Source organism: Ictidomys tridecemlineatus, chromosome 4, assembly GCF_052094955.1.
Source record: "Ictidomys tridecemlineatus isolate mIctTri1 chromosome 4, mIctTri1.hap1, whole genome shotgun sequence".
NCBI classification, from domain to species: Eukaryota; Metazoa; Chordata; class Mammalia; order Rodentia; family Sciuridae; genus Ictidomys; species Ictidomys tridecemlineatus.
The window spans coordinates 164754413-164777419 of record NC_135480.1 but is presented as its reverse complement, the minus strand read 5'-3'; the positions used below and the strand labels follow the sequence as shown (position 1 = coordinate 164777419).

The window sequence follows — 23007 nt, the reverse complement described above, 5'->3', positions numbered from 1 at the left end:
TGGATTAATTTGTAGGTCCTCAGATACTAAACGTAACAAAAGACGGATTAATTAGAGAAAAGACACATGACATTTATTAGTATTTCACAGGCTCCAGAGCTCATAGAAATAAGTGAAATATAAATAGGCAGTTAGACTTAGGGGCTTCTATAACATTTTAACAAAGGAAAGGTTTGGATTTTAAAGGATGATATATTGTGGATGAGTGACTAGAAAATACATGGAGACAATTACCAAAGGAAGAATTATTTTTACCATGGATTGTTTATGCAGACTTATCTGGGTCTACTCTGTCTCTAATGATAAGAGGAGAAGTGACTCTTATCAGTATGAATAAGGGGACACCTTCATGTGGGTATTTGTTCTTTAGGACGAAAGGGGGAAAGGCAGAGAATTCTTGCTTCTGTTGATTCTCATTTGCCATCAGCTTAAAATAATACTTAAAGCCAAAGTGGAATTTCTTAGGATGGCATATTCTGGGTTTCACCATGAAGTAAGTTAACTCCCAGCTAGCAGACTTATACAGAAAAGCTGCTTCCTTGGGTATCCTATGGTGGTAAGACATTTAATGGCTAGTTGCTGGGAAGAGAAAATGTTTATTGTAAGGATACAGAAAAGTTTAAAATAGTGCTATACCTAAATAGTCTGAAGTTTTATTTCCCTAATATAGCCCAGGTGTTCATCTTTGTGTTTATATAGTTACTCTGAACAAAAATGCAATATTATATTTACAACTCACAACTATGCAGTTATCCAGTAGCTTTTAAAGAGTATTTATTGGAATATAAGTTTGAACTTATGAAGTAAATGAATTTTAGGAGTTGTAATTTTATGCATTCTTGGTGCTTGTCCCTGGGACTTTCGTAGAAAGACTGTCTTACTGGGAGTTTAGGCACATAATCTTTTTAGTTTAGTTTAACTTTATTCCTTTGGAAGTTTGTTATAAAACACAAATTTTGTTCATGTATTTCAACTTATACAAAATGAAATTACAGTTCTCTTGCAAGGATTCACACTCATAATTTAGTAAGGTGTAAGTGCACATGTTTGCTTATTCCAGACCTTTGTTTTGAGGGTTGTCTTGTTTACCTCTGCATTAGAAGAATTTATATCCCTTCAAAACAAATTGCATATGCTATTAGTAAATATTCTGATTTTATCACATAAAATGTTCCAGTAGGACTGTGTGCTTGAAGAATAGTGGTACAGAATAAGAAGCATTCTCTATTTATGTAGTGGCTGTCATAGTAATGGTTGTAAGTGTGGAAGAGAGACAAACCAAAATGAGAGAAGATTAAAAAAAATTCTGATACACCACTTCTGAATTCTTTTATAATCTAGAGAATGCTAAAATCCTGTTTTTTCTCAGATATGAAATTGCCTTTCCCCCCAATTTCATAATGTAGTACAAAATCAACCCATTTTTCTTTTGATGGTTTTAGTTATTTTTATACTATCCTATTTCTTCCATTTATCTTAGCACTACCCTTTGTTCTTTCTAAATCCTGAACAGAGCGGAACATTTGTATTTAGTACGTATTGGAAAATTTCCTTTGAATATTCCTGAACAGAATAGTTGATCATTGAAGCTAAAGCTGTGCTTCAGAATTTGCCAACTTCTTTAGAGCTTGTTTTTAAGTTAATTGACTTTCAGCTAAGTACACTGCTGCTACTGAATTTTGAAAACTGTGGAAACCCTCAGCGTACCTTTCCAACTAAAAAGGTCAACTTTAACAAATATTTCCTGACATTTTACTTGTGTCATTTGATTTGTCAGGTCTATACAGTGGCTTAATGAGCATGTTTTACTCCTGATCTTTTTTCCCCCTTCTTTTTTGGCACCATTGGAGGCCCCTTTTATTGGTGACAGCATCTATAATCAAATATTTTTTGCAGGCAGTAAGCAGCAAACTAGCATTGTAAGCTCTTCCAAGTATTGTGAAAAACACAGTTCTTCAGTTAAAAGTACCTTTTGGGAATCTAACTCCTGAGTAATATCCTATGACATACATCATCTTTATCTTTAGCTAATTGAGGGGTGATCATTCTGTATTCTAAATTAGAATAAAGGTTTCTACTTTATACTTTATGCCTCCTTCAATGAAAGAAAATTGCAAGATGGTGGTATGTTAAGTGTATTGAGTTCCTTACTATCCTGTGAGGTGGGCGTGATGCAGTTGGTAATAAGGTTTGCCTGAATCCTCCCTGTCCTAGGTAGGGTTAAAATAGAAAGTTCATAGCCTCCTCTGCAGCTGGAGAGCTGGTCTCTGGAGCACTGGTTTTAGAGACTTTAGCATGAAAAAAGAACATTTTTATGCTTGCATTTAAGTTCAACCTGGCCATACTTGTGTTGTGGGCTTAATGTGAGCTGTTAGACTCCAAGCTTCAGTTTGTTCCATAGAATAGGGAACACAGAAGGTACTTGATCTTGTTCTATTCTTACCAGTTAATTTTTATAAAGTCACATGACAGTTACAGATTTTTTTTTTCCTTGAGTAAAGCAGTTTTTGGAAAGACATCTTCAGCTAGATCTATCATCCTAGAATTCTTAGTTCTTCATGATGTGGGAAGAATGCAGAGTTAATTTTCTGTCCTCAGCTTTCTAGGTGATTTAGCCTCTATACTTGGTTTTCTAGGGTGGGACAAAACAGGAATAGGAGTAAAAGACAAGACGTGGGAACCCAGAAAAATGACAGATGATTCACCACCAGCCTTTCTGAACATGAGTACAAAAGTGTAGAGCTATTGCTCTGTGTGGTATTGTGTGCATGTTACTCAGAATGAATTTGCTTGACTTAAAACATGAAGGTACTATCAGCCAACCTTCCCCAATGGGCTGTTAACTGGCCTGGAAGTTGAACAGGTTGTTAAATTTAGCCATAAAATATTGGTTAGACAAACTGTGGCTAAGTTTTACTTTTATTGACATTTTCTTCCTTAAGATGTATATCCCTTCAAAATGAATTGCATATGCTATTAGTAAATATTCTGATTTCATCACATAAAATGTTATAATAGGACTGTGTGCTTGAGTACCCAGTTCAGAAGCCCAGTATTCCTGCAGTGTTAGCAGATTAGAGGACATAGCAATAGCAATTTTTTTTTCCTATCTTTGTTTTCTTCTCTGTTGAAATATTCATCAAAAACATGGAAAGCATTGCTTCATTCAGTCATCACAGATTTTACAGATTTCATTTTGTGTGGGGTGGAGGGGCGATTTTCATGAGGGCATGGTTAACTTAGCAGATGCAATTTTACATCTTGTTTTCCCTTTTTGTTAAACCCTTATGCATATTGTGAATTAGAGTTTATTTTTAGCTGTTAATGAGTTCTTTTCTCATCATTGTACTTTTTGTTGGAACTGTTTTCTACATAATGCTTGGATTTTGAAGGGAGATTGTATATAGCTTACAAGTCCTGTATCCACCCCCTTCCTCCAGCTCATCTGAAATCTGCATTTCTTGGTGTGGGAAGAGGGACTTGATTGTTTATTACCTTGTAGAGGAGATGAGGTGATGCCCTCTATTCTTTATAATCTATTTGACCTTGGACTTTTATCTTGAGAAAGATTCACCTTAAAGTTTCAGGGAGGGAACCAATGCATGTGAATAGGTAAGCTACAATTGTTGCATTTTTTTTCCCCAAGATCACAGGAATAGCTGCTGTATTTTTTCACATTATGGTGATTTCAATCTAGTCTTGATGGCTTTCTAGGTAGTGTATTCTGACTCCTCCTTCCTGGTCCTAGTCTGCCAGAACGTTTTTTATACCATCAAAATGAATTGTAGTTTGCTCTTAGTTTACTTTAAAAGGTGCCTAAAGGGCTGATTATGATGTGTGAAGCCAGTTGACTTCTCTTGTGCATAAAATAAAGTAGGTATCCTAAATGATATCTCAAGTCTTACTTTGAAGTTATGTGACTCTTGTTTTGTGAACCTGAGTATTGAGTTAGCTCTCCTTACATACAGTGCCAAGTGATTCTGCCATGGAGGGTAGAGCCAGCATTTATCTTAAGCAAAATGATTTGGAATTTAACATCTTAATCTCAAGACAATAAACTAGGTTTGTTATTAAATCTTTACAGTCTTAGTATTTCTAGGCCTTTATTTCAGGAGCAATTCCATTCATGTTACAATAAGATTAAAATACAGAATTGGCAATATTGATTTATTAGTACAGTTTATATCAGCAGATTTTGTTTAAGTGCTGAAAGTTGGACACCTTGGCAAAACATGAAAGTGCTCGATGTATTACACCCTCATTTCCACATTGGAGATTCTTCTAAGGTGAACCTGTTATATTATTTAAAATCAGATGTGGAATTTTCTGGGCTTAGCTTTTGTGTAGTTGAGACTCTAGTTCACTGAGTGCTACAGAAAATAGTGTATTTGTATATATCCATCAACATTGGGAGGGTGTCTAAGAATCTACAGCTTTCCTCTCTCCCCTCTTAGTGAGGGCTGAGATACTGCAGTGGACTTAAGTTAGCTCAAGGTATACAGCTTCTAAGTGGTTTTGGGTAGGTAATGATAAGCACCAATGAGAAAGGAGGGGGCTTAGCTGCTCTTCAGGCTTTGATGAAAGCAGGTCTCAAGCCAAGTTCTTTCACAGATACTGATATTAACAGGTAGCCCCAAAGTGATTCATCAACTATTCTGTGAGCTTGATAAAGTCCCAGTTGCTGTCTTTGTGTGTCTCATATTCATATTCTCATATTCTCTCTCTCTATCTCTCTCTCTCTCCCTCGCATTGGAGAACCTTAAATGAAATTTACACTTGAGTTTGATAATACCCCAAAGATGAAATCCTGTATTCTTAGTTTGCATTATGCAAATAAGAAATCCCTTTAAACAAAGTCCAGAACCTGGTTCCTTTTAATACTTACAGATTCTATCCACAAGATGGACCATCTTGGATTAAGCCATTTTTGGGTTCTTGTGCCCCATTTACAGACGGGTGGGTAGTGTATCTAATTTTGCCCCTCTACGTATCTTGAGTACTTTTAATTTTACCAATAAGAGCCCAGTTCTAACACTAATTGCACTAATTAACAAAAACTGGATTATAGAACAAAACTCATTTTGACACTCATTATTCAGATTAGTAGAGGATTGGTTGTTGATTTAAATGTGGAGAGTATATAGGTTTATACTTTTGGATATTAGGTAGGTTTACACTTGTTTTATGCTAGTTAAACTACTTCTGGACTATGTTAATAACAGAACTTTACATGGACACCCCTAGAATTAAGGTTTACACAACTTGTGCCTACATAACATCACACTGATCTATAACACATTTTAAACTTTATTGTAATAAAATATACACTCCATAAATGTGTTATTTTATCCATTTTAAACATATAGTTCAGTGGAATGAAGAACATTTATGGTGTTTTGCAACCATCATCATTATCTGTTTCCAGAAACTGCATCATTCCAAACGGACATCTCTGTACCCACTAAATAATAACATCCCACCTCTCTACCTTGTCCACCTTTTTGCTTTCTAGTTCTATAAATTTGCCTATTTTAGGTACCTCACATAAGTGAATTCTTATGCTATTGGTCATGCTAGAGTATTTACAGGTAAATTATAGTGATTGTTTTAGGTAGATGATAATTTTTTGCCTGGGGCTATAGAATCTTCTGTGTATTTTATTTCCCTTTCTCTCTATTTGGCTTAAGGAACCAACTCCTACCCCTGAAATAAATAGCTTCTTTGTATTCAAACTTACGTCTTGCAACTTTTCCAATAGAAGAAACGCCTAATTAAAATTCTGAATTTGTACAGTATATGATCAGTTTGTTGATTACTTGCAGGGTCTCCATCTTCCCCTTTTGCAGTTCTTCAGCTGCGCTTAGACTTGTCTTAATCAAGTGGAATTTGCCTCAAATCTCTCACTCACCATCTATGGAAGGCCACCTGGAGGAAGAGATGGTGACGTGCACATGGCAATTCAGAAAGAAGAACTTAAGTGTTGCTCCGCATCAGTCTCTACGTGTTTTCTGCTTCATGTTTTCCCCAGAGAGTTAGAGCATTTCAGGAATGAACCTCGTGTGGGATTTGGGGACACAGGACATAGTAGCCACATCCCCACACTCCCTTCTCTTTACTCTCATGATCCTTTTTTTGCTGAAAACCTGATGAAAATCTTGGCAGAAGGCCATTCCTCAGTTGGAGGAGACAAAGGAAAGTAGGGACTCCCTTCTGTGGTGTAGTTTTTCTGTTTTCTGTCCTTTCCCTCATACTCATTCCACTCATTCTTCATCAAGCAACAAACAGAAAAAATCTCCCACCAAAATATCAACCAACCAAACACTCGGGGTGGAGCCATTCTTTTTTTTCCCCGATGACAAGAGCAATGTGTAATTTAAGAGTTAAGGGTCTTCTGAAGCATGTTTGGGAGGCCATGTTAAAGTACATTTAATTTAGAGGTAGGTGGTCTGTGGCCTGTTTCTGCCTTTGTATCATTTCTGTTTGTTACTGAGCTGAATAGTCTTTTTAATCATAGGTCTCTTGTCCTGGCCTTCTGCCTTCTCTGTTAGCATAAGCCAAATGCTTGCTGCCTGCAGGAGCATCATTCCACTCTTAGTGACTGTATTTATTTTCAAATATTGATGATTGATGACTGAAAAGCAGTTGCATGTGTTGGGACTTAACAGAAAGACTTCCTTTTTGTGGGAATTTAATAAAAAAGGATAATGCTCCTCATGGTTAAGATTTCTTAATTTTTTTTGTTTGTGCTGAGATTGAACCCAGGACCTTTCTTGGAAAGTATGTACTCTACAATTGAGCTATGACCCTAGCCCCATGGTTTAGTCCTTAATTCAATTTCATGTAAACTTCTCTTCCACTTCCTGCTTAGTACCTGTATTCATAGCGAGTTTCTAGAGGCCTCTTCCTGGGGTCTACTACCTCTGAAACCGTAAGGTGTTGGGAAGATGGGTGAAGATGACTTCAGCTTGACAGTTTGGCAGCCTGGGTCTAAGGTTTTTAGGTGTCTGGAGAACATCAGCCAGTGTTGTGTTCCTGATTCAAATGGTAGCCATTGAAGAGAGCCTGAGTCATGAAATGTCTGGTAACATCACTTTTTGTGATGGTTCCTGCTGGTTAGGGCGAGCCAGAAATGGAGCGAATTGGACATTTTGTGGAGTAGGTGTGCAGAATGTTCTAAACTGGTATTTGCCTTGTGTTGGAACTATGGTATAGAAGCAGTATAGACTGGCTTATGAGTTGGTCATTAATATTCAGTATAATCCTTTATTCAAACAAAATGGGAGGTGTTTTTCTTTGTGGTTTGTATGGAAAGATTTGAAGGTCTTCCATGGATTCAAGAGAAAATTGTCTCATCCTTTCATTTTATTAGGCCCTTTCCATATATGAATTGTCTCTTCTAGTATACAGCTGGTGAAAAGATAATGCCAGAAGCCAATGGGCAGTTCCTTCCATCCCTGCTGTAGTATAGTCAAGGAGCCAGCAGAGGACTGAAAAAGTCAATTGGGCATTTTCTGCCAGGACCTGGGCACTTAAGGAAGTGACTGAAGGGTAAGGGGTGACGGAGACCTAATCTGTCTTTGGAAGTAGTGGTTTTACTTCCTGGCTCTTAATTCTGAGGAGCCTGGCTTAAAGCCCGTCCTTCTGAAAATCTTCTGCGTCTCTTAAAACATTCTTTTCTGCTAGTTTGCTAGAGTCAATTTGCATTACTTATAATTTAGACTCAAGTGAAATAATTTTTGTGTGATTTTATATTTCTTTCTGTGTCAGCTTACTGAACACACCCAAAAGGACAGCTTCTTATTTGTTGTTGTTTATCCTACTTTCACGTGTAAGAAAGTAACTTTTGCAATTGCTTAGAAGTCCCTGTTTTGCACTCACCATTGCTATGTTGAAGGAGTTTGTCTCAGTAGTTGTGTATGTATGTGTATTTTACAAAGTTACTTGTCAGTGACTTTATATAGTTGGCTCAGATCTGCTTAGTATTGTCAGTGTTGGAGGAAACCAAAATTCTGATATAACTATGCAAAACTAGAAGACAATGACAGTATTGATAGCCCCTCTCAAGAAACCTCTGCAACTTCTCTCCCATTTGATTGTTTCTTGTTCCTCGGTTTCAGAACAACCTGAGGGAGGGTTGAGAGGATCAGCAACGATGGCTTTTCTCAGACATACCAGATCTTTCTGGGTGATTCACTTTTAGCTTTTAGTTTTCAGAGGAAATATTTGGTGGAGTCCATTGCTTACTGCAGCTGATATGAGCCACGTGTCTGGAAAAACAATTTTGCCTATGAATGACCTTCATTATTTATTTCTTCTGCCGACTTAGTCATCATTTAATTAAAGCCCTTTGGTGCTCAACCTCGTGGGGATGTTTATGTTTAGAGACATTACATTTTTTGGTGTCCCTTGGGTTTAGGCATCTACATCATTGTGCATTTTTTTTTTAAACAGTCCTCACTTCTCATTCAAGAGATTTTAAGTCTGATTTTACTTCTATTTTTGCATGTTTATTTCTAACAAGTAGTTGATGCAGAATCATAAGTGAAATTGTTTAAAAATCGGTGAGTTTTCTGTTCTTGCAGCCTTAAAGATATTTGTATATACTTCAAGGAGTAGAATGGGATGTCTCTTGAGAGGCTATAAGTGAAAACATGGTGGAGGGGGGGAAAGACCTGGCCAAGATGTCACCAGGCTTCAGAAGATGATACAGAAAGTCTTTGCAGGAAAACCTTCATTAGGCAATAGACTGTGCATTCAAACAAACTTCCCTTGGGAATTGTAAAAATGTATCTTAGTTCCTGGTCATTTAATTTGTAGTTTTCGATAAATTTGCTTTACTTTATTTTACTCTTTTCCTTGTAGACAGAATGCAAACAAAGGGATAAGTTAAAGAATAGTAAGATCAAGGGTGTTAATAGCATTCAAGACTGGAGAGTGATTATGTCTTAGTTGTAAAATTTAAAATCTGACTAGAGACAGTCATTTGATAACGATCAAATTTTATAACTATAATCTTTAGATATTTGTTTCTGAATATTCAGTCTAAAGTCTCAATTGTTAAGAAAGAGAAGAAATTTAGTTAATTTCAATCTTGTCAGTGGAAGAAGTAACATTAAGATTAAGTAGCATGGACTAATTCATTGAATCTAATATGTGGAGTATTTTTTCGGTGGGGGTAACTTGTGATTGAACTATGGGGCATTGGACTTCTGAGCCACATCCCCAGCCCTATTTTGTATTTTATTTAGGTTCTCACCAAATTGCCTAGTGCCTCATTGTTCCTGAGGCTGGCCTTGAACTTGCTATCCTCCTGCCTCAGCCTTCTGAACTGCGGGGATTACAGGCCTGCACCACTGTGCCTGGCCTGAATCTAATATGTGTTTAAAATTTTTAATATTCTAGAGACTTAAAAAAAATTTATACCTCTACCTTCTTCAAAAGAATATTGAGAGGCAGGTAGTCTTTATCTGATTCTGAAGTAATTTCAGGGGTGTTTGAAGATTTTTATACATTTGTATATCACAACTGTAGGTGTAAGAGACAGCCTTTTAAATATGGTCAAAGTTCTTCCCTGAACGTTAGTATTGGGTATAATTTGGGGAGCAGGAAGGTAGGATAAAGAACCCCAATAAGGTACATGGGATTTCTGTATTAAGATTAATTTTGAAGTATATATATTTTTTCTTGCTAAACAAAATCTTGCTTGAGAAAAATAAGTTTAGTAATCTGAATATAAAGGAACACTTTAAAGTTAGGGTTGGTTAGGGAAACCTAGAAGAACTTCACAGGTTGTATTGTATTTGGGAATATAGCTTGACTAGTTAAGTGGTCAGGCAGCGTATATAAGATATTTCAAGTTTTTCCTCAAATAAAAGAGATGAATTTACAATATATAATAGTTATTTGGGTCTCAGTTCCTTTATAAATAGTAGGGAAGAAGTTGTAAGCAACAAAATAGGAAAACTCCTTGACACTAAAGGCTATTGAGAATAGGAATGAGCTGAAAGATCAGTCTTTAGTGAAAACTTCATTTCTTTGAGTGTGTTCTAATTGAATAGCTCACATTATGTATAGCATTCTACAATGTAGAAAGCTCTTTAACAAAACTAACACATGGGTCTGAATTTATTGTGAAGCTTACTTGATAAGGTGATATCATCCATCTTACCCTTTAGCCTTGATTTTTTTTTTTTCCACAAATGAGTTGCCATTTAACAGATGTAGGTCTTGAGGTCATAAAGCTATTTAGCAGGAAGCCTTTAAATGCCTCCCTTTTTTTTAGGGGGTATTTTGTGATGACAAGATAGGTTGTTTTAATCCACCTGTCTTTGCCATGATCCTAAAATAATATCATTATAACATGACCCATTAAATGCTGAAAAATTACATATAGAAGGTACGTCCTACGTCACATGGTCCTTAATATTGTTTAATCTGGTGCCATCAAAACATAGCACTTCCCCCAGAGAAGAAATAAATCAAGTATGTTCAGTAGCAGTAGATGAAAGAAAGAAGCATTTTATTTCACATTTTTAGATGAGTTAAATTAAGGTGTTCATGAGTAAGACTTTTTTTTTTTTTTTTAACACCTCTGACCTTTTTTCTCTACCTTTTTGTAGATTTGTAGGTGTCCTTAAGAGGATAAAATGGTAGTAAACTATAGTTATTCTGTTTTGTGGGAAAGGTGTATCCTAAATTGGCCTAATAGTTCCATAGACTAAGTTGCTGGGTATGAGGTTTAAGTATTTCATTGTTAATATGCTTTTTAATCATGGTTAAAAAGCTTCTGTGCCTCTCGGGTTCAGTATGATGGTGTATTTACTATGATACTGATGTAGCTGCTATCACGTCATTTCTGTGTCTTAATGGCTTATTGTCTAGGCAAAACCTTTTCTGAGCATTTGTTTCTTCATCCAAGGGCCAATGTGAAATTAAATTTGGGGGATTACAATAGGTAATCTTTCCAACTTTTAAACGAGGTGATTTGGGAAGAACTGCCCAAGTGTGATACAAATGTGACAGTCGTAGGAGCTGCACCATTTTGTATTTCTCTTTAGAAGCCATCTGTTAATTGGTGGGCAAATTGCCCTGTGGTTTCAGAGTGGTTTTCTGTAACATAAGCTGTCCCTTAGCAAAAGCAAAATGGGTATTTATTTCCCTCAAAGTACCTCATTGACTTAATTTGTTTCTGTGGTTCCTGTCCGACCCACAGCCTTGACAACTTCTGCCAAGTACTACTCCCCTTCCTCTATCATGTTCCATTGGGGTTCTTTCCCCTCTACTGCTTCAGGGCAGCTTTCCTGTGGTCCTTGAAGCTATGTGTGCAGTATCTAAATAGGTTTCCGTTAAGCTCAGCAGTTATATCCCAAACTGCCCAAACACAATTGGGCCGTTTGGGTATTTCTCCTAGGCATAAAAAAATCATGCTTTTGTGAGACTATTTTAAATTTATGGGGAGGGGAAAAAATGTTCCTCCTGCCCTCTTGAAAATGTAACTGCCTTTCTTCATTAAATATAAACTAAGCAAAATGTTCTACACAAAGAGAAAGAAAATCACATGTTATTTATACCTAAATCTTTGTGTCGAATGGGGACAGTGAACGTCCTTTGGAAATTTACTTCCTTTATCTTTCTAAAAATATCACTAATTTAATTCTGCTCTTTCTTTGACATGAAAGGAACTAAAGTGGACACTTGTCCCCAGGTGGAAGCCTTGTATATATCACTTTGTAGCAGTCACTTTAAGGTGAAATGTTTTCACTTTATTGAAACCTTCCTGATATTGTGATGCTCTCCACTGTTCCCTTCCTAGTGACCCAACCACCTTCCCTCCCTCACTCTTTTGTAACTTGATGTCACCATATGATACATGATGGGGTCATTTAGCAGTTATGTATAATATTATAACTCACACACAAAATGTCAAATAAGGTTTATTTCTTATGGTAGTTTTTGCCTATTTATGATATTATTAGCACTTTCTCTCCACTTATAATAGCAGTTTAACTGGAGGAAGAAAGCATTCAAGTCCACACATTTTTGCAGATATACAAAGGAGGCCTCAGAAAGTCATAAGCCTTCACTTTTGGCAGTTACCTTAGGCTTTGATTTTTGAAGGTCGGAGTCATTCTTAACTGTTAAGCATGTAATGAATGAATGCATGTAAGTATATGGGGTTGGTGCACTGTATTAATCTTTGGGTATTAACCTGTAGTTTAAAAGGGTCCTTGCTCTCGTTACTTTTAAACAGGTAAAAAGCTGTCATGCCAAGAACATGCAGACCCTCCAGGGTCTGCCTGCCTTACCTTTCCTTTCTGGCCCTTTCTGTGGAAGGTCAATTGAAGGTAAAACATATGTGATCCAGAAGTTCAGTCTGAGGAAATGTGGACTTGTATCTTTTGAGCCTTTTATGTTCCTTATGAGCCAAGAGTACATTTGACAGAGACTTGAAGAAATGCAGCAAGAGGTGTGCCTTGGAATGGGAAGATCTGGGTTGGGTTATCTGGATAGAAGTTAGCCATTGAGGATTGGGGTAGTTTGCAGGGACTTGATGTAGGCTTTTCATCCTCTGACTTCTGTTGTTTTAGTTCCCATTGGTCCTAGATCAGCACTTGGGATTTTCTTGGTTTCTCTCTAGTTCTGTCTGGGGCCTGTCTCTCTGTTCAGTTTGCCTTACTGCTTGGTGCAACCTGTAGTTTGGCCACTATACAGAGTCATGTGGTGCAGCTCGGCTCTTAGGATGGAGTCAGTTCAAGTATCTCTACATAGACCACGAGCTGTGCAGGGTGCCTTGGGCCTGAGTGTTGCCAAGCTTCTCCACAAATGCCACCTTCTTTATATTCCTATTCCCTTAGTTTCTCTGTCAGGAAAAGCCTGAATTCCATCTCTGTCTTGACACATTTCAGAGTTGATTTTTCAAGTTCATCCTTGGTTATGCCTGAAACCCCCGTGGTTAACCTGACTTGTTCCTAGTTCATTAGATGCCTGCACACCCCTTGTTTACATTTCTTAGCATCTTAGAGGGCAGGGACCATGTGGTATTGATCCCACCTTCTTTTCTACAGCTAGGAAACCATACTATGCGTATGAAAGCATTTTACTGCAATCTGCTAAGGAGAGAAGTGTCTTGTGTGGGAGACAGTTTTGGCAGTAGTGGAACATGTTTGGCTTTAGCCATAAAAATTACTTTCTGAGTTTCTGGAAAAGGAGTATGTAAATCAAGACCCATTTTAAATGAATTTTGTTATAATGCAGTTATTTCCCATGTATCTGTTTTGTAATGATGAATATGTTTTGAGGGCTTAAATGGTCTGCTCTCCTACAGGAAAATATTCCTTTCAAAAGGTATTTTTCTTTCATATGTAGTCTCTTCGTGGATTAAGAAGGAACTGTGAAGTTTCAGTTAATTGATTATATGACAGTGAACAAGAAATAAAATGCAGGTTTATTTGAAGATTATAAGTATTCTGATTGGAAAATTATGATCTTTAGATGCACAGGACTCTGCCTCAAACTAATTCCCAAGCTTGCTCAAAGGCAATGCAATATACACTGGGAAGACCAAGTTTGGAAAGTTCAGATCTGGCTTTGAAACCTCTCTGCCATTTACTAGCTAGCTTTGTGTCTTTGAGCAAGTTAATTAGTGTCTCTGAACTTCTAGATTTATATCTGTAAAGTAGGTACATATATATTTACTCAGCTCTGTTAGAATGAAATATGAGTATATGATTATAAGGATCACGATTTGCTTGATAGAAGTGTTAAGTAGCAGTATTTTGTTTTCAGGCAGCTAGAGAAGTGCGTATGGGACATTGGGAATGCACTTTTCCTCACAAACTTACTGACCTTTTCCTTACTGGAAAATTTAGGCTGTTGAACCTTTAACTTTTGGATGAGAAATATTTGGGGTAAAAGTAACAACAACAATATATATTTAAGAAGAAAATTGATCTCTAACAAAAATTCTTTATCCTGTGGACCTGGTGGGTTTTATGTAATCTAATGTTCCCATTCTTCTGGACAAGAAAGGGACCTCTGTATAGGGATTTGTGAGACTCTGGTATAATTTTAAAAAAGGGCACCGAACTAATTATAATGCTTAGGATCTTTAAATTTTTTTTCTTGGAATATCTTCATTTAAAAAAACAAAAACAAAAACAAAAACGATGTCTTACAGAGAGAAAGAAACACACGGAGCCTGTGCTGCTGCTTAATGGACTGCTCGCTGGTCCCTTTGAATGTGTGCACGTGCCCATATGAAGATTGACACCAGCTGGTAGTGCAAGCAACAGCAGATGCCCTTTTTACTACCACATTTGTTAACTGGTTTCCCTCTTTACACAGTACTATTTTGAGGAATATAGATCCTTTGCCCTCATCCCAAATGATATTTACTTGAACAACTCCATTGCCTTTCAAGTAAGCACAGGATAAAGCAGATAACTTAAGTTGTGGTGGTGGTGGGGTCTGGATCAACATTATGATCATTCATTATGATCAACAAACAAGTGAGAACATTGTAGTGGGCCCAGACCTTTAACTGAAAGTAGGTTGTGCATCAGCCTGGAATTGTTGGTGTCCTAACTTTCTTTGAACTGTAGGATTTTTCTGGCTACCTGCCAGCTTTTTGGCTTTGCTCGCATCATGGTGGCAGCAGGGTCTGAAGGTAAAACTGCTGCTTTTTCTTTTTGAACAACCTCTTAATAAGTAAAAAGACCTGGCTTTGGTTTTGGTGCTGGGATGCTCCGCCACTTCACGCCCTTTCAAGCTAGAGAATCTGCTCCAAGTCAAGAGTCTGATCCCAAGACATATGTACCAAAAGGAGTTGGTTTATTTTCTCACTTCCTGCAAAGATAATTTTTCGTGATCTTCCTGCTTGGATGTAAGACACCTTAGTACCCAGTGCAATACTTGATGAGAATTTAGAGAATTTAATATGCTGTTTCTGTTCTCGATAGCCTAAGACTGAATTTTTTGTGTGGGAGTTCTTAATGTTGTCTGGAAACGTGATATATTAAGAACCCACAGTTTTGCCAACTTAAGCAAGGTCACACTGCATTGCCAGCAAATTCATAATTACTGGGACTGGAACTATAGGAAATAGAACTTTACCAGTTGCATAATCAGGGAACAGATATGGCCATTAAAATGAACTTGAGGGGAAAGTGCCGTGGTGCTGAGGACATAACTGCTCCCTCTAGAACTAGGGTGCTTAGATAATTTACCAAATGACCACTATTTACGACTCTTATTTCAGCAGAAAAGTTAAAATTTAAACTCTTCCATGTATCTGACATTCTGAATACCATTTAAAAATATTAGATCCTGTAGAGTCTGAGGCCAGCTTTGTTAGCACAGGGGTAGAAGATGAGTCTTTGAGTGAGCCATCTGTTTTCTGTATTATGTGAGTCTCTAGGTTGAATTCTGTATCCTTGTGATAATCCCCACTAATGTCCTTTGGGAAGCTGGTAAAAATGCTCCCAGCATTCAGAGTGCACTGTAGTAATAGGAGCTTGCCAGTCTTCTACCTCACCATTTGATCTTACTTATTAGAGGGCAGCAAGGAGGAAGTGTTTAATGTGACCTGAGCTGGTTGAGTGTTTAAATGGAAGGACCCAGGGCATTTGGCATACTGCACTGGAGGAGACTCCAGCTAAGTCAGGAATTAAAATTTGGAGAGAAACGTGACTACAGAGGATTGCATTCCCTCTGTTCTTGTAAAGATTCTCTCAAACCTTTCCCCTGTTGTGTGGTATGCACATGTTTTGCTGTATATCAGATCCGAACTATTAAGAAAGCTCCTTGGTAAAGTCTGGAGCACACTGCTCTGATGCCAGAGTTACAGTGCACAGCCTGTCTGAACAGACATACATAATGGGTGCCCAGGAACAGAAAGTCCATCTGAAAAATGACAGCATATTTGTAACTTTACTGTGTGTTTGGGGGAGGAGGAAAGGATGTTACGATGAGAGAATTAGATCTTTGTTAAAAACATAAACATTTTTTCTTCAGAAATCAGAATTTACCCGAAGCAAGTTATTTGCCCCCTTTTTTTTTGTTAAGGTGTGCAGCTTTATATGGGGGTTGTGTTTGGATACAGCAGATCTTTTCATTTTTTTTCCCCCCAAGTATTATTGGACCTCAGGTTGCAAGAGTCTTGCTTGACACACAGGACCATAGGTGACCTGTTTCTGATAACTGTGGAATTTAAAAAAAGATTCATGCTGCTTTTATTCTTTTATTTCGTAAAACATTACTACTGCTCTAAATGAAATAATAGATACACATCAATCAGTGTAGTCACCTTTTATTGTTGATTCAACTACCAGGTTTTTACAGAATTCACTCTGCATTTTATTTGACTTGTGCATGAATAGTCTCGGCAGACTTAATTATATTAGTGAAAAAGCACTTTCAACAAAATTATATGCTGACATCCCATAATTCATACTTACAGATTTGTGAAACAGATTTATGTAAATCTATCAAATTACTCTAGATGACATTATTTTTCAAAATTGAGATTTCATTTTAACAGTATTTATAGAAAAATTTTATATGAAAAATTTTACATGAACTATTTAAAAAAATATATCACTCTCTTAAGAAGACAGAATACTGTAACATTTTACAATCTTGTCTCTCTCCACCTGTACTCTAATCCACCTATGTAGGGACACAGGGAACATATTTATAAGGGCATCTCTCCTAAACCATAAGCTCCTGGAAGGCAGGTGCTGCTGTTTCTTCCATTTGTTCATCCTCCTCTCATTTATTCAGTCACTGAACATTGACTTAATAAAATACATGCTAGGGCTGCCTTTGTCAGCAACTGGGCTCAGCCTGCCCTTGTTCAGCAGTCCAGTGGGATGAGCGACATCCAGATGAAGTCACTACACATACATAGTAAAAGTTGCAATCGGGCTGTGAGAGGACTAGGGAGGAGTATTAAAGAGTGTACATTTGAACAGGACAGGTTATGGCAGGAAAGGGTCTCAGAAAAAGTCTCACAGGACATGTGACAGTTGGCCAGCTCTGGATCTGTTCCAGGCACTGGGAACTGAATGTGTACTTTAGGGCACAGGTTTAGTGGAAACTGAGCTAAGATTGGAAGTAAGCAAGAAGCCTGCAATGACTGGAGGCCAGAGCAAGGTCAGAGTTGTGTTTTAGGAGGGTCACCCAGAAATTATATAGTGGAGGATGGCTGGTTTTAGAGTTACTAGGAGCTTAGGGAAGGGGTGATTGATTGCTTGGGATAGTGAACAGAAATCCAGTCAGAATAATAGATGAGAAGGGATGTTAATGGCAGAGGAGAAGCACCTGCTGCGGTTGAACTGGCGGAACGTTGATAGCTACATGGTAGAACTTTGAAGGATGTCTGCTTGCACACCTTGGTAGTTAGTCTGTGGGCTGCTTCCTTCAAATCTCTGATCATGGTATTTTAATAGCAGCCCTGCCCCTCCTTCTACTCCCCACTTACATCTCTCCTTTCTTATTTCCCCCTTATTCTTTAACTTTCACTCTTGCTCTGTAGAATTTGTTCATTTGCCTCCTTGTCTCACATTGCAAACTTTTATGAAGAGGAGCTTCTTGAGTCCTCAGGGTCTAGCAAAGAGTAGGCCTCCCATAATCCTTGAATAAATGGATGCTTAATGCAGGTGAGAAACATGTAGGGTAACTTTTTCCCACAATTTCATGTTCAGAAGCACCTCATTTAATATTGGTTGAATAAAGTTAATGTGCCAGGTTTATAATCAAGAATTATGACAATCTATTGCCTTTAGCTTTAGACCAGAGGGGGTAATTTGATATTCTGAACATTGGTAGTAATTTTAAATAGAAAAGACTAAATAAAGTGACCTTTCAATGAAACAGGTCCAGAAGATTGTGTGTTTTTAATTAAAATATGCAATTAAATTTTTAATTAAAGTGTGCTATTAAAAGCAATGTAGGTGGCAAGGGAATGGCCGCATCTTTGAATTATGCACAGTTTGGGATAAATTGGCATTTGCTGTGTTTCCCACAGTAGCACTGTGTCACTAAACAGATTCTCTTCTTGTTTTGCTTTCGTGCTCTGACCCTGTGTAGCTCATGATGGTCCTCAGTCCCTTTCAGAGGCCTGAGGGGTGTTGAGGGACTGTGTTCACTTGACTGTGATTCTAAGCAGCGTGTTCATTATAACAGTTCTCCGTGCCAGGGGCATTTAAAAAAAATTGTTTTCCCCTATCTTTTGTGAAAAAGGGATTCTTTTCCCGTGACATGCATTTGAGAGCCTGTCAAAAGTCAGAGGTCGTATTACTCTTCAAGTAGCTTCCTCCATGGCAGAGTTCTAGAAGTGTAAAGGTCTAGGCCTTGGGTTAGTGGGTGCAGAATCCTTGAGATCAAGGGAGCACAGGTGGTTTGTGAGGCTAGCCTGGGACAAGTGGTGTTGACCCTGCTCTTGATGTTCAGTTGCTAGGGAGATTTTTTTTTCTTCTAAAGATAAGATTTATTTGTCTTAAAGCTCTTTTTTGGAAGAGCCATAGCTTTGTCATTTTAGTCAGAATTTTCTTTTAAGTCATGTTGGTTTCCATGATGGTTATATTTGGAATTTAAATGTAGAGTTTTATAAAATTTTTAAAGAAGTGTTTCTTGGTTTTAGGATTATCAATATGCACATTCTAAATTCAGAGTGAGTTAAAAAATAGATTTGGATGATACGGATCAATGGCACTTGGTTTCCAAGCTTTCCCTGGTGGCTCATGGTGATGGGTAACTGATGAACAGGAGAGTGGGAAAGAGAATTCTGGTTAAGTGTTTTTTCCTTGGTGTTTCATTTTGACACTACTATTAGTTTTTTAAAGATCTGCATTCATTTATAACCAGAAATGTTTTACAAATAAGATATAATTTATTGCTTGGTGTGATGGTGCATGCCTATAGTCCCAGCTGCTTGGGAGGTTGAGGTAGGAGGATTGAGAGTTCAAAGCCAGCGTCAGCAACTTAGTGAGGCCCTAAGCAACTCAGTGAGAATCATGTCTCTAAATAAAACACACACACACAAAAAAGGGCTAGGGATGTGACTTAGTGGTTAAGTGCCTCTGAATTCAGTCCCTGGTACCCTGCATGACACCCAACCCAGCAATATATTTTTGGGGTGTGTGTGTTTGTGTGTGTCACAAGAATGAAAAGTGGGCTTGGAAATCCATATATAGAGAAACTGGTATTTGCACAAAAATACACAGAAACTTGAGATTCTGGGCAACCAGTACTTTTTTTTTTTTTTTTGTAAGAAGATGCTTGGTGGCATTACAGGCATGTTGAAAGTACTTTAGATTCAGGGGAGAACACAGCATTTGATAGTCCTGGGTTACAAAGCCTGACATCACAACTTTATGCTTTTCCTTTTTGAATCATAGAAACAAATTGACCTTGCCAAGCTTGAGGTATAATTTTTACCCTTTTCTGAATATCAAACATGATTAATGTGAGACTACAACTAAACAGCAAATTATATGTAGCTGAAAGGTGAGAATGGGGAGAGTACTGTCTGTGATGATTTTGTATATTTTAGGCATCTAATAAATATTTGCTGACTTGGCTGACTTAAAACAAAAATCTATATAAAGTTCAAAACTTCCTTGCATTTATATGCCAACATTTTAATTTAATATGCCAACAGTGGACTTAGAGTGCAGCCTTTTAGCAGTAGATAGCCTCTTTCATGTTATTTTGTGTAGGATAATAGTAAAATTTTGCTTCCTTTGAACACATTCTAATTGATGGATGGCACTTTTACTAATAATGCCATTAGTCAAATTAGAAAATTCTTACGAGAAGGAGAGGTTATTTGATGACAAATATTTGTTCAGTATAGTCAGATTATAGGTTGTAGACATTTGATTTGTTTACTAGCCATAATTGTGTGAGTCAAGTCAAAGGCACATTCATGGATGGACTCTCTGACAGTGGGTTTTAAAAGTAATACATTTGGTTAAATAAATAGAGTATCATTAAGCTTCTCATTGAGTCATTTAACAAATCTTTGATACCTGTTGCTTTGCTAAATGGAAAGACTCTGAGGCCAGCCTGGAAGGTAGCAAAGTGAGTACAAAACAGGTTTTTCACTTTATACAGTGATCCAGCCCCACCAGGCACTGCTGTGCCCCATACTGACCTTAGGAGGCCAGTGAACAGTTTCCTAAGTAATTCATAACATGAAGGGTTTAGGAAAAAAGCATCCATATAGATCTTAAAAACGCAACTGGTAGCTGGATGCAGTGGTACACGCATGTAATTCTAGTAAGTCCTGTGGCTGAGATGGGAGAATTACAAGATTGAGGCCAGCTTCAGCAACTTAGCGAGGCCCTAAGCAACTTAGCAAGATCCTGTCTCAAAATAAAGTACTGGGAATGTAGATCAGTGGTAAAGTGCCCTTGTGATCAATCTTTAGTCCCCACCTCCCCCCTTAATAAAAGGGGGGGCAGCTGGTGAAAGGTGGCCTTCTCTGTACAGTCACTTCACATGCCCAGACCATCTTCAGTATTGGGTCCCTCTCAGGATTTCCAGAAGCCCCCTGTAGCTGCCAGTTCTCAACATTGTTGTACAGTAGAATCACCAAGATTTTAATTTAAAAAGTTGGTTCCCATACTTCATAATAGAATACTAAAATGAGAATCTCTGACTGTGGGATTGGGGCATCATTTTGCTTTTCAGGGTGTTCTGGATGATTCCAGTGTGCAGCTGAGGTTGAGAATGCACTATGATTAGAAGGAGCTACAACGTGGGTGGAAGGGTAGTGTCAGTAAGGTAGAAGAATTGGACTCTTTATGCGGTACAATGGATAATTTGGTTTATTTTGTCATAGAAGAGCAGTGAGACAAAACTACCCAATTGTGATGTTTGTCTTGCCTCTTCCTTTTCCCATTATATTTATAGCACCTTCCCAATTAAACTTTGTTAGTACACTTAAAACACTTTAACATGTAGTAGATAAATTTTCTTCATACTAATTTTTGATAGGGTGATTGACATTAATATTGAGTATCATCCTCACCATCTAAGTAACTAATTTGGTAGAAATTATTATCCTCATTTTAGATATTAGGAAGCTGTGGTTCAGAGAGGTTAAGTAGTTTTTTCAAAGTCACACAATTGGTAAATGGGTGAGTTGAGATCAGAACTCGGGTGCATCTTTCTCCAAAGCCCATATTCATTCCATCGTTAGTTGGTTCCTTGAGAGTTTGTTGTGTTCTGCCAATTTGAATCTTGTTCACTGACAGTGGAACTGCAACACGTTTCATAAGAGGGATCCCTGCATGCAGTAAACAAATGAACTGTCAAATTGGCAAAAGAACTGCATGCTTGAAAATACAATAGTTTAACTTGAGCCTTGAGCCTTTTTTTTTAAGAACTGTGAGTGAAATAAAACCTCTGAATTTTATTGCAAAGGAAACAAAATGAGCTGAGTTTTTAACTTTCTCTCACTTTTTTTTTTTTTGATACTGGGAAGAACTCTAAGGGTTTTTTTTTTTAAAATAATTTCTTTTTTTAGTTGTAGATGGACACATACCTTTATTTTTTCTTACGTGGTGCTGAGGATTGAACCCAATGCCTCATGCGTGCTAGCCAAGCTCTCTGCCACTGAGCCACAACTCCAGTCCTCTTCATTCTTTTTGAAAAACAAGAAGAAAATACATTTTGATTTAAAAAAAAAAAAAAAAAAGCTGTCCTAAATATCCATATTCATAGCTACTTGGACTACAAGTGCCCCAATAAGGAGAGAACCTTTGCTTTACTATTCAACTGATGCAAAAATAGTAATTAATAAAAGTGTTTGTACTTCCTAGGAATTGTTAATTGTCTAACCTTTCCTTACTCCCATGTTTGTCACCTGTATACTGCTTCATACCTTTTTAAACTGAGAAACTTTGCCTAAGGTGAATATTGAGACTTTGGGAGTGATGTGGCTTACCCATGTTTGATGCCTCCCATTTTTTGCAAGTTGGGGCATCATTGAGCCAGAGGCGAGAGCACCCAAATGATGGGGTGAAGAATGACGACTTGCTTTGAAGTAGTTCTTACTGTCAATGTCTTATTTCTGTTTATGCTTTATTCTCCTTTCCACCTGTTCTTGTTGGTTAGGATGTCCTCAGTGAAACCTCTGTGTCTGTATTTTCTTGTATTCCTTACTAAATCATTAAAAAACCCTGTAGAAGATTTGAGTTTATTTGAATAAACCTTCCTCTACAGTAAATGGGCATATGTGTATATGTATTCTTGTGTTGCTTAATGATGGAGACACATTTTCAGTGATACATTATTAGATCTATCATCCTATGAATCCCATAGTGTATACGTATACAAACCTAGAAGGTATAGGTTAATCACATGATGTGGCCTCTTTATGCCATCAAAATGTGGAAGACCCAAGATGCAAGAGGCTGTTGCTGGCATAACATGGCATACTGTTGTGTAGGAAACTTTATTTTAATAAATAGCCGTATGCTCTAAAATAACGATTAAACACATAGGAAATGCTAAAATCGGTAACATAGTTTATTATCGTTGTCAAGTATTATGCACTGTAAATCATTGTACTGTACTTTTGTGAATGGTAGTGCAGTAAGTTGGTTTACACCAGCATCAGCACAAACATGAGTAATGCATTATGCTATGCTGTTATCATAGCTATAACACTATGTCACTAGGTGATAGAGATTTTCAACTCTTAGAAACTTTTTGTTGTTGTTTCCAGGATTGAACCTAGAGGAGCTCAACTACTGAGCAACATCTCTAGCCCTTTTATATATTTTATTTGGAGATTGAGTCTCGCTGAGTTGCTTAGGGCCTCACTAAGTTGTTGAGGCTGGCTTTGAACTTGCCATCCTCCTGCCTCAGCCTCCCCAGCTACTGAGATTACAGGCATGTGCCACCATGTCTGGCCTCTATTAGAATCTTATGGGACTACCATCACATATTAGTCCATCCTTGACTGAAATGTGGCATGTGACACCATATACACAGTCT

The 23007-nt window shown here is 37.5% G+C and overlaps 1 protein-coding gene across 25 annotated transcripts in view; it reads left to right on the top strand.

Moving 5' to 3' along the window:
- The window catches only part of Elavl2 (ELAV like RNA binding protein 2), a 152696-nt gene that overhangs the window by 91055 nt on the left and 38634 nt on the right, over nt 1–23007 (top strand). The gene's annotated exons all lie outside the window — the stretch shown is intronic.